At 38.0% G+C, this 17,256-nt stretch overlaps 1 long non-coding RNA gene across 1 annotated transcript in view; it reads right to left on the reverse strand.

Moving 5' to 3' along the window:
* Window positions 1-1,805: 1,805 nt before the first annotated feature.
* LOC123614647 (uncharacterized) overlaps window positions 1,806-17,256 on the reverse strand; it is a 65,816-nt gene continuing 50,365 nt past the window's right edge. The window contains exon 3 of the long non-coding RNA XR_012504774.1: window positions 1,806-2,079. This is a non-coding gene — a long non-coding RNA (uncharacterized LOC123614647). The remainder of the gene's footprint in view (window positions 2,080-17,256) is intronic.

The raw sequence follows: 17,256 nt of genomic DNA on the forward strand, positions 1-17,256 counted from the left end.
AGTAGAGTTTGGGAAACAAACAAGTCAGGCAATTAATTGGCTAATACAACAATGCTATAAAGATCCAAGTAAAAAAAGGTGCATATGCTGACCAAAACATGCATAACACCAAACAGATTTTAAAATATCAGTTGCTAGTATCTTGCCTTTGGATTCCTGGTCATCTCAATTATTTTCCACCAATTTCTTCTATTGTTTCCTTAACTGTTGATTCCTATTTGCACTCCAGCTTTCATAGCTGCCTCTGATCCCATAAATCATGGTGCCCCATTCATAGTAATTTTTTGAACCATGGCTTTCTGGCCCAGATATCAAATCTGCCGGCTCCTTTGACTTTTGTGCTTTCACTCTCTCGCTCTCTCATTCTCTCTGAAACACACGCACACACGCACACACGCACACACCCACACACACACACACACACGACAGGAGAACTCCAGTAGGTTAGGCAGCTTTCCAGTGCTTTCCATCAGGCACCTGGGTAATATGGAAGAGGCACCATCTTCCTTACTCTTGTGAGGCACTGTGAGGAAAAACACAGTGATGGGACCAAGTAGTTTTACTCAAGGCAAAACTAATTAACAGGTCTCCTAGCTGGTCTGGGGCTGGAGTGCGGAGAACTGGGCAGATGAATATTCTCAGCTACTTTAACCAAAGTAGTTCTTCTTCACCAAACAGAGATTCCCTCTGGAGTACTACACAGCATTCCCAGCTGTTACATGTCATGGAGATAACATCACTACATGCCAGGACATGGGGAATGCAGGAATGCTGTCTATAAAACTATCACCCTAGAGTGTCGCCTGTTGAGAATGGCCCAGTAATCCAAGAAAAGGGAGGGGCCTGCATCCGGCCCATTCAAGACCCAACCTGCCACTTCCCAGCCGTGAACCACCCCAACAACCCCAGACCAGGAAATTGAGTACAGCTGTCCCTCAGTATTGGCGGGGATTGGCTCCAGGATGACTCCACCACCACCTAACTGATGCTTAAGTCCCTTATATAAAATGTCGCAGTATTTGCATTAACCTATGCATATCCTCCTGTATACTTATAATCATCTCTAGATTAATTATAATATATAATACAATGTCAATGCTATGCAAATAGTTGGCAGTGCATGGCAAATTCAAGTTTTTCTTTTCAGAACTCTCTGCAATTTTTCTCCCTAATATTTTTGACGCGTAGATGGTTAAGTCCTAGGATGAAGAACCCGTGGATATGCAGGGCCAACTGTACTGGCCTCCCACCCACAATTCAGAAGCTCTGGACAAGGAGCCAAGTCAGGGACCTTGCTTTCCACCTCATGTGCATCACAGAACTTGTCAGGCACCCAGGTGACCCTGGGAAGGCTTAGCCTTGCTCACCCAGAAGGGGTGGATTCCTTTCTTTCTAAGCACTTGTTCAGGATTACCCACCACCACCATATGCATCCTTCTCCAATCAGTTTCTGTTTATTCTCATCACCCAGAACCTGGACTCTTGGCTCGATACCTCAATGTCAACACTCATATTTTGTCCATATTTTAGTTTTGGTAATACTCTGGGCTCTCCTCCAAGATCAGAGGTTTGGATCTCATCAAGTTTTCAACTTTGCTTACTTTTTTTGTTCTTTCAAAATGGAGACTGGGTTATTTTGATTACAAAAATACAATATATTCACTTTAAAGAATTTTTTAAGAAAGATCAGCCAATAGAGAAGGGTTATAAAAGATTTTAGATTCAAATCAGAATATATATAAAGAAAATATATTTGTATATATATATATACATATACAAAAAAAAAATATCACTCATGATCCCTCCACAGATGATGCCCTCTTCTGACTCAGCTAAGAATTTCCTGATCAAGCCCTGAGGAACCTCAACCATACAACTTACACCAGCCTCTGATATTCCCTGCAACTAGGTTTGGTCCACTAGGCACAGAATGAGGATCCAGAACTCTGGTCATGAACACAGTGAGAATATACGGCATTCTGTCTCTCACGGTGTGCTGGCCACAAGGTGTACAGGTGGGTCCATCATCCTCATCAGCATTGAAGGCCTACAGCCACGTTAGACACCTGGGGCAGACACCTGCAATATGTAAGGAAATGACTTCAGACAACTAATCCAGATTTCCTCAAACCTCCCAAGAGGCAGCACATTCAGACATCAATTTGAGACTCTTTTAGGAGATTGAGATGTGCGCGCACACGCACACACACACACATAGCATTCATTATGTAAAGTGCTTTCTATTATGCAACTCATTTTAGATTGCCTGGTTTTTTAGAATTTCTCATGTTTCTGATTTGAATCTAAAATCTTCAAATAGATACTTTGATTTTTCTAGAAGGAAGTATTTGTCTATTGCAAGATATTTAAAGTTCAAACTTCTTACAACTTTGTTCTTTTAAAAAAAAAACAGGACAACTTTTGGTGTAACAAGACTGCATACAGTTTTAGTTTGCTTTCATTCCCATCTATTCAAGTTGAATTTCAAACCACTTGTGATTCTAGAGTGGGGCAAGAGCGCCACCTTATGGTATGATTTTGAAGTACACCAAAGACAATGCCAAGACTTTCAGTATTGTCCTAGAAACTCACAGGGAAAAAACGGATAAAAAAATTCAGACTACATCTTCCAACAAACTGCAAATCCTCTTCCATGATATGCTCACAGTGCCAAAATGGCCAAGGCTAAGTTAAAATGAACTAAAACCTCTCACTTGGTTATTTGACTGGGTACTGGTAAGAAGCTACACCTGAATCAGTAAAGTAGCTACGGTCTTTTTTACTTGATACCAAACATCATCATCATCATCATCATCATCATCATCATCATCATCGTAACTAATGATTTTTGAGTTCTTCTTATGAGCCAGATTATGTCCAACATACACACACACACACAGAGAGAGAGAGAGAAAGAGAAAGTTACTCACACAACCTTATAACTTAGGTACTATTATGAACTCTATTTTACAGATGAAGAAACTGAGGCCTAGAGAAGTTACATAAATTGCTCGAGGCCACACAGCTAATAAGTGGAAGATCCAGGACTCACTAGCCCAGACTCTAAACCACTATGCCATACTGCCTCTCTCTAAATAAACAACTTGAAGCCATGGTCTGGTACACATTCCTTCTCAAAATACGTGAAGGCAAGACAAGACCTCTGGTTCAATTTCTATTCCTCTCATGGCCATCATAGATTTGTAATTCTTTGGCTTACCACCTCCTTTGTTCCTTCTTACGTTGGCAATGATTCTGCTTATGATTTTGAATGTAAAGTATTGTAGCAGAGTGCTATACACTTAACGTTTGTGTCCTTCCAAAATTCACATGTTGAAACCTAATCCCCCATGTGATGGTATGAGGAGGTGGAACCTTTGGGAAGTACTTATGTCACGAGCGTGGAGCACTTATAAAAGAGCCCCTAAAGAGCTTCTTTGTCCGCTTCCACCGTGTGAGGACACGGCCAGAAGTTGGCAATCTATGGACCAGGAAGCAGGCCCTCACCAGATAATGGAGCTGCCAGCACGCTGATCTTGGACTTCCCAGCCCCCAGAACTATGAGAAATAAATGTCTGGTGTTTAAACCACCAGGTCTATGGTATTTCTATTATAGCAGCCTGAATGGACCAAGGCGCTGAGAGCTTAGACTTTGTGTCCCTACACCATTTACCTTGTGCCTTCTCCTCCCCTTACCCACCTCAAATATCATTCATTTCAAATCCTGTTGAAAATGACACATTTCTAAAAACCCACCAATGTTAATATAATTCAAGTCACAATTTTTCCTAAAAAATTGGTCTCCTGTGGTACTTTTTTTCAGTTTGGTAAAATCTATAGATTATCACCCCCACCCCAAGTCTGAGCTAGCACTAGTTTTCATGGAAAATCTGATATGGTATTTTCCAGTACTTTAATATTAATACCAAAGTCATATTCCATTAAGGGAAAAACCATTTCTTACTCATCCAAAAATTCCTTGAGCTTTTACTACTCCTAGGCTCTAGGAACACAACAATGAAAAAGCCAGTTATGGTCCCTGACCTGATGGAACTTATGGTTCTGAATATTATTCAAGACAGAAAAGAAAGAAGATGATTCTGACCCAGGGATACCTTCTAAATATATTTTTAAAATAATGTACTACCTTCAAACAAGAGCTACCAGTATGCACATTCTCTGGCTAGGTAACAAAAAAAGTAAATTTACAATCTTTATAAGTCCACGACAGAAAGTAAAACCCATGAATATTCCAACAGAGGAAAAACAGGAGTGTATTCAATATTCAAAAATTAACAGATGACATTTTTCTCAGACTGACAAAACACGGAAATTAGAGAGGCTTGGGGCTGCCCTGGAAGCCCCGCTGCTCCGGAGAGTTTGCCTCTGGAATTTGGAATTCCTTGCTAAACTAGAAGCAATCCGGAAGCAGCCAGGCCTGACCCAAATGAGAACATTGGGTAAATTCCTCCTCGTCTTTTTATGCCTGTGATCCTTGGGCACCACCCAAATTGCAATCTCTGGCTGGACATCAATAATCCAACAATATTCTCAATGCCAATCCTCTCTTCCTCCCTTCTTTATCCAACTTTTTAACTATTCATCTCTCTCCTAACACTTTCACTGCACAGTCAGGAACGCATATTCCATGATACACAAAGTCCACTCCATTTCTTCCCTGAATACTCCCTCCATTTCCTGTTGCTAATTGAAAGGGAGTTCTCTAGTTCTCTACCTACAGCACCATGTCCCATAAAGCCATCCTGAGGCTGTTTTTTCTTCCACCGCCTATATTCTAAGCTGGGGTGAGGGTTAGGGAGAGCTATGTCACCATTCTCCTCACTCCTCCCACTGCATTTTCTAAACCAGGGGTCAGCAAACTTTTTCTTTAAAGTACCAGATAGTAAATATTTTAGGCTTTGTGGGACATACTGGCTCTTTTGCAACTACCTAACTCTACTATTTATTGTATCTTAAAAGCAGCCATAGACAGTGTGCAAACAAATGGGCATGGCTGTGTTCCAATAAAACTTTATTTACAAAAACGGGCAGCAAGACAAGATTTGACCCTTGGGTAGTTTGCCACCCTCTAGTCTAAACTATTAATCTTTCATACTTGTGCACAAAAAGACAAATCCCTTCTTTTTGAAATTCACACTAATGATATGTACCACATCCTACCTCTCCTTACTTCTGTTCTCCTGCCATGGACCCATCTAGTAGCTCAGTCATGTTTATTGAGGATTCTGACATCTGTTTACGGTCCACCTCTAGTCCCACCATCATCCTGGATGATTTCCAATCCGTAAGGATGATACTTGCATGGCCTCATAGTGCCTTGACTTCCTCAATTCCAGTGATTTTTAACTCTATTCTATTTCAACAACCCATTCCTTTGGGAAATATTATACCTTTCATACCTTCAAACCAATTTCCCACTCTCACCACAACTCTCATCCTACAGACTTTCCAATTCTTCACTCCCCAGTAAATCTGATCTTTGACCTCAGAATCCCTCTATTTTCTCACAATCAGTTTACCTCCACCTGGCCTCACTTTTCCCCTACCCAGTCTGGAGGCTGTGGTCAATTGCTATACTCTCTTGTATCCTCAATCCCCTTGCTTCCTTTTCTTTCCATCTTTGACTGTCAAAACCATACCCCACTTGTGAATCATTTCAGTTACCAGACTTCTCTGATTCTATAGCCAAATGGCTGAACATAGCTGGAGAAAACTGTACCACTGTATAAATCTGAGCCACTATAAACTCATAATTTCAAATCTAGCTGGGCCCTCACTACCTCTAGTCAAACCTTTTAAATGGTCTTTCTTGAACTCCCTGTCACATTTATCTTAGGCAAGACAACATAGTGCTGTAAAGAGATTACAGGTTTGGAAATCAGACAGACTTGGGTTTGAAATCTGGTTTCACCATTTACCAGCTGGATGGTATCAAGCAGGTTATTTAACTTCTTTTTGCCTCAATTTCCTCAAGAGAAAAATGGGAAAAATAATACCTACTTTATATGTTAAATAAGATTATACATGTAAAACAATGAACACAGTGCCTGACACCCAGCAGTCACTCAGTCATTGACAGCTCTTAATAAGAGCTCATGTTCAGCAGGTTACTTGACTACTCCTCTGCTTCGGTGAGACCATTAAGTGTTTCTTAGCCTGAGTTCCCCAGAAGGCAGAGCAATGGTTTATGTGCTATTGGGTTGAACCATACGAAAGTGCTGAAGTTCAGCCTTTTTGACATACAGAAACCATAAGGTTCAGCCTAATACATTATTAGAGTGCACACCCAGGGAAGCAGGAAGGGGGAGAAAGAGGGCAAGGAAGGAATGAGAGAGTCAATATGAAGGTGCAATCTTATCAATCTTATCTTGAACTCACGGGACCCTTTCAGACTGATCAGAACATGATCGTAGATGTATGACTTGCATCTCACATCAGTCAACAAGGAGGATGGAAAGAGAATTCAACAGCTAGCTTTGTCACAGGTTTGCCCCCCTCTATCTCTTCTGCATTTCCAGGCTATTCCAGGCTACACCATGCACCTTGTCTCAAGCCCCAGTGTCCACAGGAAAGCACTAGGCCCTGCGCTGAGAAGCTGCTGGGTGGCACCCTGTTAGTCTGTCCAAGCCCACTGAGAGAAGGGGCTGTGACAGAAGCAACAGCCAAGTTCCCTGAGACAACAAGGTCAAGAGGATGTGAACTGGTAAGAGGTGGCTGATAGAAACTGTACCCCATCTCGGTTCCTCTTCCCTTTGCCAACTCCCTGTAACTGTAACCCACTCTCTTTTGTCAGAGGAAGGGATATGGCTCCTCTTGTTCAGGGCTATTGCCCACCTCTTGGACCTCCCCCATCCTCCCACCCCTACCTGTCTCCGATTTCCATCCTTCCCACCTCCCCCTGCCCCACCCAGGACTGTTTACCTTCAACTTCTCCCACTCCTCTGACCCCTCTCCTCTACCTATACACCAGCTCAGGGCTTTCCTTTCTTTTAAATATCCTTCCTTCATTTTGTATAGGGTTCTTGCCCCTTCCTTTTCTTTCCTTTCCTTCTCAGTAAAATATCTAACATGAGTAACCCAGATTTACTCTGTCTACTTGCACACCCAAGAAGCACATGAACTGATCTCACTGCTCGACCCAAACACCTGTGCTGAAGCCGCCTCTGGTCTCCATATGGCCATATCTGATAGACAGGATTCCAGCCACATCTTATCTTGGTTTCTCTGCAGCATTTGGTCCTGTTGACTCCTCCCTTCTTACTGAAACTCCTTCTCAGTTCAGTTACCATGACTGCTATTTGCCTCTTCTCCTACTGCTTTTGCTGGCCTCTTTTGTCTCTGTCTATCCAGTCCTTCCGTGTTGGTGCTCTCCAGAGTTCTTTCCCCAGCCCCTTTCTTCTATTACCTGACATGTTCTACATGGAGGATCTCATCCATTCTCTGGATGAGATGTGCTGGTGACTTCCAAATTCCTCTCCAGCCAGACCTCTCCCTCCACTCATTTTGCAAATGACTACCAAGCAGCTGGATATCTCCACCAAAGCACAAATGTTCAGACAAAAAAAAAATCTTAGACTCCTCCTGGCACTACTAAGGTCAGCTGAAGTATCTGGACCAGAGTCGAGCTACAGTCCAAACGGACACCTCCTCACACTCCCTAGCACAGGGTCTGGGGACAGAGATGAGAAGAAGTAGTTAGTGACTTGCTCAGTGTAGCTCGTTTAAAAAAGGATACCTATTCCTACCAATAGGTACTAGGCACCACATAAAATGTGTTGCCAATAACTACTATCCTAGTTATAGTTAAAGTCCTAATTCCTGAACTTCCCTTCCCAGCCTGACATACACTTTCCACCCTATTCTATTTCTCTTAAGTCTTCCATACACGGACTTCAAATAGATGTTCTCTGAATTATGTCCTGGAATTAATACATAGTTGATTCCCAGGACATAGTTTTGGCACTTTCCAGTTAAAACTCTGCTACTGGTCCAGCAATGTTCTGACCTAGCTGTCCTGGGCCATTGGTGGACACTGAAGAACAAGTGGGTGAAATGGGTGGTTAGACAAGATGATGAAGGGCCTTGAATATCAGATTATGAACTATGCTTATGCTTATGGAAAGAGGGTAGTCTGTGAAGTTTCTAAGCAGGAAAGCAAGAGGATGAAAACCAGGCCATAACCGAGATTCTGGTAGGGTAAGAGTAGCAGGAGTGAAAACTGACTGAGGAGGAAAACTGGAAGGACAGAAATCTATTGAAAGCCTATTTTAGGAATCCAGAAATGAGGTAATCAGCCCAGCCCGGTCAACCACACCTGCCTCATCTCTTCACACTTAATCCCTCAGCAAACAGAATCTAAACGGTGAACCCTCAGCCAGCATTGGAGGACAGATGGCCATATGTGGAATAAATTCAGAACATCACAATGACCAGTAATGAAACTGATCCTCAGTATAGGTCACTCTTTCAATGGTTTAAATTTTTAAAGAGAGATCCTTTGCCACTTCAGTGTAAATATCTAAAGTGTCCCCTTTGCTTTGAGCACTAAAATTTAAAGTTATTTACCAGGACACTGCCAATAATAAAGGATGGCTATCTCCTTGAGTGCCCATTCCTTATTCTGCAAATTGCCCTTCATTAGGCTCTCATTGTAGAATCAAATTACAAGATTAAAAAAAACACTTCCCTCTAAAGGCTCACACAGCTTTCACAGGTGTAACTCTGAAAAGGTGTTAATTAGCCATACCTCTAGATCTGACAGAAAACAAATATGAAATGTGTGTAATGATATTCAGCCAATCAACTGAAGCTTTACTTACTCAAATAAGGAAAGACATTTTATTCATTTGTCCCTATATATAACTGACTTCTCATTTGAATCCTACCACCATAGCTACTGCAATAAAAATATAAAATACAATGGTGCAAGGGAAGAATGGTAGATAATCTCATAGCCAAAGATTACAAGCTTTTATTTTAATAGTTACTAGGAAACCAATTCAACAAACTAAGACTAAGAAGATAATTAGAATTAGGAAAAAAATACTCATAATTCACCAAAACAAAGTATCTTGTACTTGTGAGACAATGGAACAGAATTTTTTTATGTCACCTGAAATATATATACTATACATGGTATCTAAAACTCTCAGAAATATTTTACATTATCTGAAGTAAATTAGTATGAGATTCAGTTTAATAATGCCATAGGGATATGGATAGAAATAATTTCAATTCAAGTGAAAAAAAATTAGATCAGCTAGTACATTTTCCTCGATCACCACTTGTTATAATCCAACAAGATAAGATTGTAATCAAATACCATTTAAATTAAAGAGTTATGAAAATGGAGTCAGATGGTCAGAAAATCATTAAATTATTAGAAAATTGAAGAGCAAATCAAAATCCAGAGCATGGTCTATGATTTTTCTATCCATATTAATGTGTTTTATTAACTATAATAAATTTGATTCTTCTTAAATGTAAGGGAAGACACATCTCTGAATATTGAGGCCTAGTGTGCCTGTTTCCTATCAGTTTTCTGAGATTTCTTCAAGATTAGCTGCATATAAATTTATCTTCTAAGAGATCAGTGGTATTTATAGTCTGAAGTTGTTGACATTGTTTCCAATGCTTAAAATTTTTAGGTCAACCAACTGATGTAACAAGTGATGAGTGGTGGATAAATTATATATCTGCATCTCACAGTAATCAACCTTCTTTTTCATGTTGCTTATGTCCATAGAAAAGGAACTCATTCCTTTGACTTTCATTTTGGGATGAATACAATGAAGTCAAAATAATAGGTGATGTCGTCATGGACAGAGAGATAAAAGTGAAATCAGAGATTCCTTAATGATTATTTGATCTTTAATTTTCATCAATTAAAATGTATTAAGGCAAAACAGTATGGAGATTCCTAAAAAAACTAAAAACAGACTTACTATATGTTCCAGCAGCCCCACTCTTGAGTATATATCCAGAGGGAACTCTGATTTGAAAAAATGCATGCACCCCAATGTTCACAGCAGCACTATACACAATAGCCAAGACATGGAACCAGCCTAAATGTCCATCAACAGATGACTGGATAAAGAGGTCATGGTATATTTATATAATGGAATACTACTCTGCCATAAAAAAGAATAAAATAATGCCATTTGCAGCAACATGGATGGACCTGTAGATTGTCATTCTAAGTGAAGCAAGCCAGAAAGAGAAAGAAAAATACCATATGATATTACTCATATGTGGTATCTTAGACACACATGGTGGGGAGGGGATAGCTCAAGTGGTAGAGAACACGCTTAGCATACACAAGGTCCTGGGTTCAATCCCTAGTACCTCCTCCAAAACCAAATAAGTAAACCTAATTATCTACCCCCTCCGAAGAAAATTTTTCTAAAAATACACACATGAACTTACTTACAAAACAGAAACAGACTCACGGATGTAGTAAACAAACTTATGGTTATCGGGGGGAATGGGGGTAGGAAGGGATAAACTGGGAGTTTGAGATTTGCAAATACTAACTACTGTATATAAAATAGATAAACAACAAGTTTCTACTGTATAGCACAGGGAACTATATTCAGTATCTTATAGTAACCTATAATGAAAAAAATATGAAAAGGAATATTTATGTATATGTATCACTGAAACATTATGCAGTACAACAGAAATTGACACAATATTGTAAACTGACTATACTTCAATTAAGAAAAACACAAAATATATAAATAGCTCACATAACTCAACATCAAAAAAACAACCAACCAAACAAAAAATGATCCAAAGAACTGAATAGACATTTTTCCAAAGAGGAAATGCAGATGGCCAACAGACACATGAAAAGATGCTCAAGATCACTAACCATCAGGGAAATGCAAATAAATCCACAATGAGATATATCACACTTGTCAGAATGGCCATCATCAAAAAGTCTACAAATAATAAATGCTGGAGAGGGTGTGGAGAAAAGGGAACCCTCACACAGTGTTGGTGGGAATGTAAATTGGTGCAGCTGCTATGGAAAACAGTATGGAGGTTCCTAAAAAAAACTAAAAATAGAGTTATCATATGATCCAGCAATCCTACTCCTAAGCATATACTGGAAAAGCAAAAACTCTAATTCAAAAAGATACATGCACCCCAATGTTCATGGTAGTATTATTTATAATTGCCAAGATACAGAAGCAACCTAAGCACCCATTAGCAGATAAATGGATGAAGAAGATGTGGCATATATATACAATGGATTACTATGCAGCCACAAAAAAGTGAAATTCTACCATTTGCAGCAACATGGATGGACTTGGAGACCATTATGAAAAATGAAATAAGTCAGAAAAAAACAAATATTGTATGATATCACTTAAATGTGGAATCTAAAAAATACAACCAACTAGTGAATATAACAAAAGAAGCAGATATAGAGAACAAACATGTGGTTACTAGTAGGTAGAGGAAAGGGGGTAGGGACAATATAGAGGCAGAGTATTAAGAGGTATAAAGAAATATTGTACAACACGAGGAATATAGCCAATACTTCATAATAAGTATAAATGGAGCATACCTTTAAAATTGTGAATCATTATATTGCACATCTGTAACATATAGTACTATACATCAACTACTCTTAAATTTAAAAAATTTTTAATAATAAATAAAATTTTAGAAAGAAGTACAAAGTCTCATTAGATTTCATAATGGAAATAAATGACTGTTGTTTGAAGAATAACATGACACGCCCTTGAAAATACAAAAATCTTCAAATACATCAATATCCTCTATTAAAGGAACAAACTAAGGACATTAAGAGTCTATTAAGGGAGGATGAGAGATTAGTCATTGGACAGAGGATGAGCATGACTTCAACATCAGTCCCTAATCAGGAGCAAAATCATCCAGATTGGGTCATCCTAGAGAGTAGGTAATCCCTCAACATGGAGGAACCAGAAAGTTCCCTCACTTAAAAAAAAATTCTCCCTGGAGACCAACCTCCAAAACTCTTCAGCGTTTCTTTACTCTAGTTTAAGGCATTGAATTTCTAATAAGTAAAAGGCAAATACTTCTTGGAGGTGCAATACATTAGCTGTGATCAATACAAATTAGCTTCTTTTGAACAGGCAGCTGGGTGAGAATGAATACTTGACACTAGTATGGGAGAGAGTTTTGGATCATACAGAGCTCTTAAGAAAGCTACATGACAGCAAAAGAGCATTGGGCGATTGGACCAAGGGGAATCTATTGGGAGGAGAGGAGGCCACAGACTAGTTTCACATTTTGCCAAAGGCCAGACTGCTTCCAGACAAACAAAACAGACAAATTACTGCCTTATTATAATAATTCTACACACTTTTCCTAAAGATGTTCTTGGTATTGGAATCATTTTTATCTTTAGCTCAGCAATATCAGGCAGGATTTAAATGTAAAAAAAAAATCTGATGTGTATTAGAAGAAAATGTGAGTGAATATTTTTTTATATTCTCGAGTGGGAAAGGATTTTCTAAACATGGCACAGAACACAAAACCATAACATAAGACTAATAAATTTGACAGTCCAAAAATAAATAAAGAAATTTACAGCACTGAAGTAACCACAAAGTCAAAAATAAACTATGACTTAAAGCCAAAATATATGGATAACTCTTCCAACTCAATAATCAAACGACAAATAACCCAATTTTAAAATGGGGAGAGAGAGACTCAGTTTCCAGTCAGGCATATGAGGAGCTTGGAAGTCATCACTCCATCCTAACGAGTAAAAAGCTGACCAAACTGAAAAATAAAAAACTCTTTTAGATGCATCAGAGAAACGAGGTCACAGAGCAAACCGCTGCCCCAAAATTGGAGAGACTAACATGCAAATACAGAGATTCACAACTTATTGGAGCAGGACCCATAAGCAGAAACCCCCATGGGAACCATTACTAGAGCATGAAAACCTGTACAAATTGCTGGAGGCTCAAGTGTGGACGAGTCTAAGAGTTAAAAACTCCAGAAGGGCCCAGTCATAGGGGAACCCCCACACTTGGTGAGTTTTACTTTCAGAAGCTCTAACAGGTTCTCACAGTGAGTATCTGACAAAAATCCTCTACAGCTTCCAGCAGGAGGAAAAAAGTAAACCATGTTTTAAAATAAGCCAGAAGGCTCTGTTCTTCTTAACAAGGCCTGCCTTCAAAAGAAACTATTTCATCAGCACATAACCTATTGGAGTCTTATCAGAATCTAACCAACCCAGGGGAAGGCAAAACCTCAACTCCTGCCCACTCTAGACATTCTGTACCACTTAAGGGGGAACAAAACTGAGAAGCACTTGTGAAGTTCACAGCCCAGAGCATAGGCTCACTAAAAGCCTGAGACCTCAACATAGTTCCATAGAACATTTCCCCTCCCCTCACACCTTATCACCACACCACTAAAAGCCTATTAATCAGAGATCCTTTTAACCAATATGTCATGTTCAGCTTTCAGCAAAAAATTACAAGGCATACTAAACAGCAAAAACAAACAAACAAACAAACCCCCAACACACACACAGTTTGAAGAGACAGAACAAGCATCAGAACCAGACTCAGATGACAGGGATGTTGGAATTCATAAACCAGGAATTTAAAACAACTATGATTGATATGGTAAGTGCCCTAATAGAAAATGTAGACAACATGCAAGACCAGGTGGATAATGTAAGCAGAGAAATAAAAATTTTAAGAAAGAATCAAAAGAAAATGCTAGAGGTCAAAAACATTGTGACAGAAATGAAGAATGCCTTTTTCATGGGCTCATTAGTGTACTGGACAAGGCTGAAGAAAGAATCTCTGAATTTGAAAATATCTCAACAGAAATTTCTAAAACTGAAAATCAAAAGGGAAAAAAGGCTGAGAAAAAGAAGAACAGACTATCCAAGAACTGTGGGACATTTACAAAAGGTGTAATATATGTGTAATAGGACAATCAGAAGAATGAAGAGAAAGGAACAGAAGAAATATTTGAAGCAGTAATGACTCAGAATTTCCCCCAAATTAATATCAGATATCAAACTACAGATCCAGGAAGTTCAGAGAACACCAAGTAGGATAAATGCCAAAAAACTACACTTAGGCATATCATATTCAAACTACAGAAAATCAAAGATAAAGAAAAAATCTTGAAATAAGCCGGAAGGGGAAAAAAAAAACTTATCTATGGAAGGACAAGATAGGAATTACATCCAACTTCTCAGAAACCGTGCAAGCAAGAAAAGTTGAGTGAAATATGTAAGGTATTGGGAGAAAAAAAAAAAGTAACCTAATATTTTATACCCTGAAATCATCCTTCAAAAGTAAAAGAGAAATAAAAACTTACTCAGACATACAAACATTAAGAGAATTTTATGCCAGTAGACCAGTCTCACAAGAAATGTTAAAAGAAGTTCTTCAGAGAAGGAAAATGATATAGGTCAGATACTTAGATCTACGTAAAGAAAGGAAGAGCACTGAAGAAGGAATAAGTGAAAGTAAAATAAAAGCTTTTCTTCTTCTTACTCTTAATTGATCTAACAGTTTACAGTTTGTTCAAAATATTAATAGCAACAATATATTCCATTATATATAGCTTACACATACTTTGGAATGTTTATATAAATGAAATGGATGACAAACAATGATACAAAGGACAGGAGGAGGGAATTAGGATTATTTTGTTATTAGAAAGTATTCGCACTACCTATGAAGTGGTATAGTGTTATCTGAAAGTGAACTTGGATTAGTTGTAAATGTATACTGCAAACTCTAGGGTAACCATTATGAAAAATGTAAGAAGTATAACTGATATGCTAAGAAAGAAAACAGAATCATATAGAATTCTCCAATAAAACCACACAAGCCATATAAAATGTAGAAGACAAAAAGAAAAACAGCAACAAATAGAAAACATTAATAAATATGGTAGATATTAATCCAGCTATATCAATAATCACTTTAAATGTCAGTGGTCAAAATACACAATTAAAAGGCAGAAATTGTCAAGGGAGATCAAAAAACCGAAGACCCAACTATATACTGTCTACAAGAAACCCACTTTAAATATAAAGCTACATATAGGTTAAAAGTAAAGGAATGAAGATATCATATGAAAAGTTGCTCAACATTATACACCATTAGGGAATTGCTAACTAAAGCAACAATGAGATTCTGCTACTACACACCTATTAAAATGGGCCAAAATCCAAAATATTAACAATACCAAATGCTGGCTAGAAAACTGAGCAACAGGAATTCTTATTCATGGCTTGTGGGAATGCAAAAAGCTACAGCCAACTTTGTAAAACAGTTTGGCAATTTTTTACAAAATTAAGCATATTCTTACCATATGACCCAGCAGTTGTGCTCCTTGGTATCTACCCCAAGGAGTTTAAAGCCTATGTCCACACAAAAACCTGCACAGATATTTATAGCAGCTTTGTTCATAATTGCCAACACTTGTAAGCAACCAAGATAACTTTCAGTAGTTGAATGGATAAACTGGTATATCCAGACAATGGAATATTATCCACCACTTTAGAGGGGAAAAAAAGAGCTAATAAGCCACAAAAAGACATGGAGGAGCCTTAAATGGATATTACTAAGTGAAAGAAGCTAATCTGAAAAGACAAAATACTGTCTGTTTCCAACCATGTGACATTCTGGAGAGGGAAAATTATGGAGACAGTAAAAAGATAAGTGACTTCCAGGTGTTAGGGGAGAGGGTGGGATGAACAGGCAGAGCACGAAGGATTTCTACGGCAATCAAACTATTGTGCATAATACTAAAATGGTAGGTATATGTCAGTGTACATTTGTCCAAACCCATAGAATATACAACACCAAGAGTGAACCCTAATGTAAACTATGGGCTTTGGATGATTATGTGTCACTATAGATTCATCAAATGTAACAAATGTGCCACTCTGGCTGGGGATGTTGACAGTGGGAGAGGCTATGCATGTTTGGAAAATAATTTAAACAGTAACAATATAGGGGAAATAGTAAATGAATAGGATATAGTGTGCTAAGATCCTTATAGTAGTAAGCAAGACAGAATAATTTGCTCACTTCATTAGAAAAAGTATATTTAAGTATGCATTATAAAATGTTGAGACATCTTAAAGGGATAAAAATAATATATAGCGTTTTTTCTTTTTATTGAAGTATAGTCAGTTTACAACGTGTTAATTTCTGGTGTACAGCATGTTTCAGTCGTACATATACATACATATATTCCTTTTCATATTCTTTTTCATTATAGGTTACTACAAGATATTGAATATAGTTCCTTGTGCTATACAGAAGAAACTTGTTGTTTATCTATTTTATATATAGTAGTTAGTATCTGCAAATTTCAAACTTCCAATTTATTCCTTACCCAGCTTCCTCTTTCTCTGACTTATTTCACTTAGTATGATAATCTCTAGGTCCATCCATGTTGTTGTAAATGGCATTATTTTATTCTTTTTATACCTGAGTAGTATTCCATTGTGTGTGTCTGTGTGTGTGTGTGTATCTCACAGCTTCTTTATCAGTCATCTGTCAATGGACATTTAGGTTGTTTCCATGTCTTGGCTATTCTAAATAGTGCTGCTATGAACATTGGTGTACATATATCTTTTCGAATTAGAGCTTCCTCTAGATATATGCCCAGAAGTGGGATTGTTGAATCATATGGTACGTCTATATTTAGTTTTTAAGGAATCTCCATACTATTTTCCATAATGGCTCCACCAAACTACATTCCCACCAACGGTATAATACATAGCTTTTAAACCAGCAGAAGTAAAGGGAACACAGAAAGCTCTATTAATCCACCAAAAGATTGGCAAGTAGAGGTAGAGGGGGTAAAAGAAGCAAGGAAAAGCGGTTGGTAAGCAAAATCTAAACTAGGTGAAAAGAAGGAAGTTTCAAAATTTTATATATATAAAATATATATATAAAATGACACAATCCATATTAAGTTTTAAAAGCCCAGAAAACAATACTACTTATTGTTTCTGGGTACCAAAATGATATATACAAATCTGTAATAGCACTTATCTCTGTAAAGAAAGGAAAATGAGATTAAGGAAGGATAGAAAGACAGGGGATCTCAACTTTGTACATTTTTGTTTCTATTTTATAAATCTGGTTTTCTTTTAATATTAAAACATAATATTAAGATTTTATGAAGGTGGGTGGTGGGCACCTATGCATTCATTTTTTTTATTCTTATTTTTGAAATAAT

The sequence above is a fragment of the Camelus bactrianus genome, chromosome X, assembly GCF_048773025.1.
Source record: "Camelus bactrianus isolate YW-2024 breed Bactrian camel chromosome X, ASM4877302v1, whole genome shotgun sequence".
Taxonomy (NCBI): Eukaryota; Metazoa; Chordata; class Mammalia; order Artiodactyla; family Camelidae; genus Camelus; species Camelus bactrianus.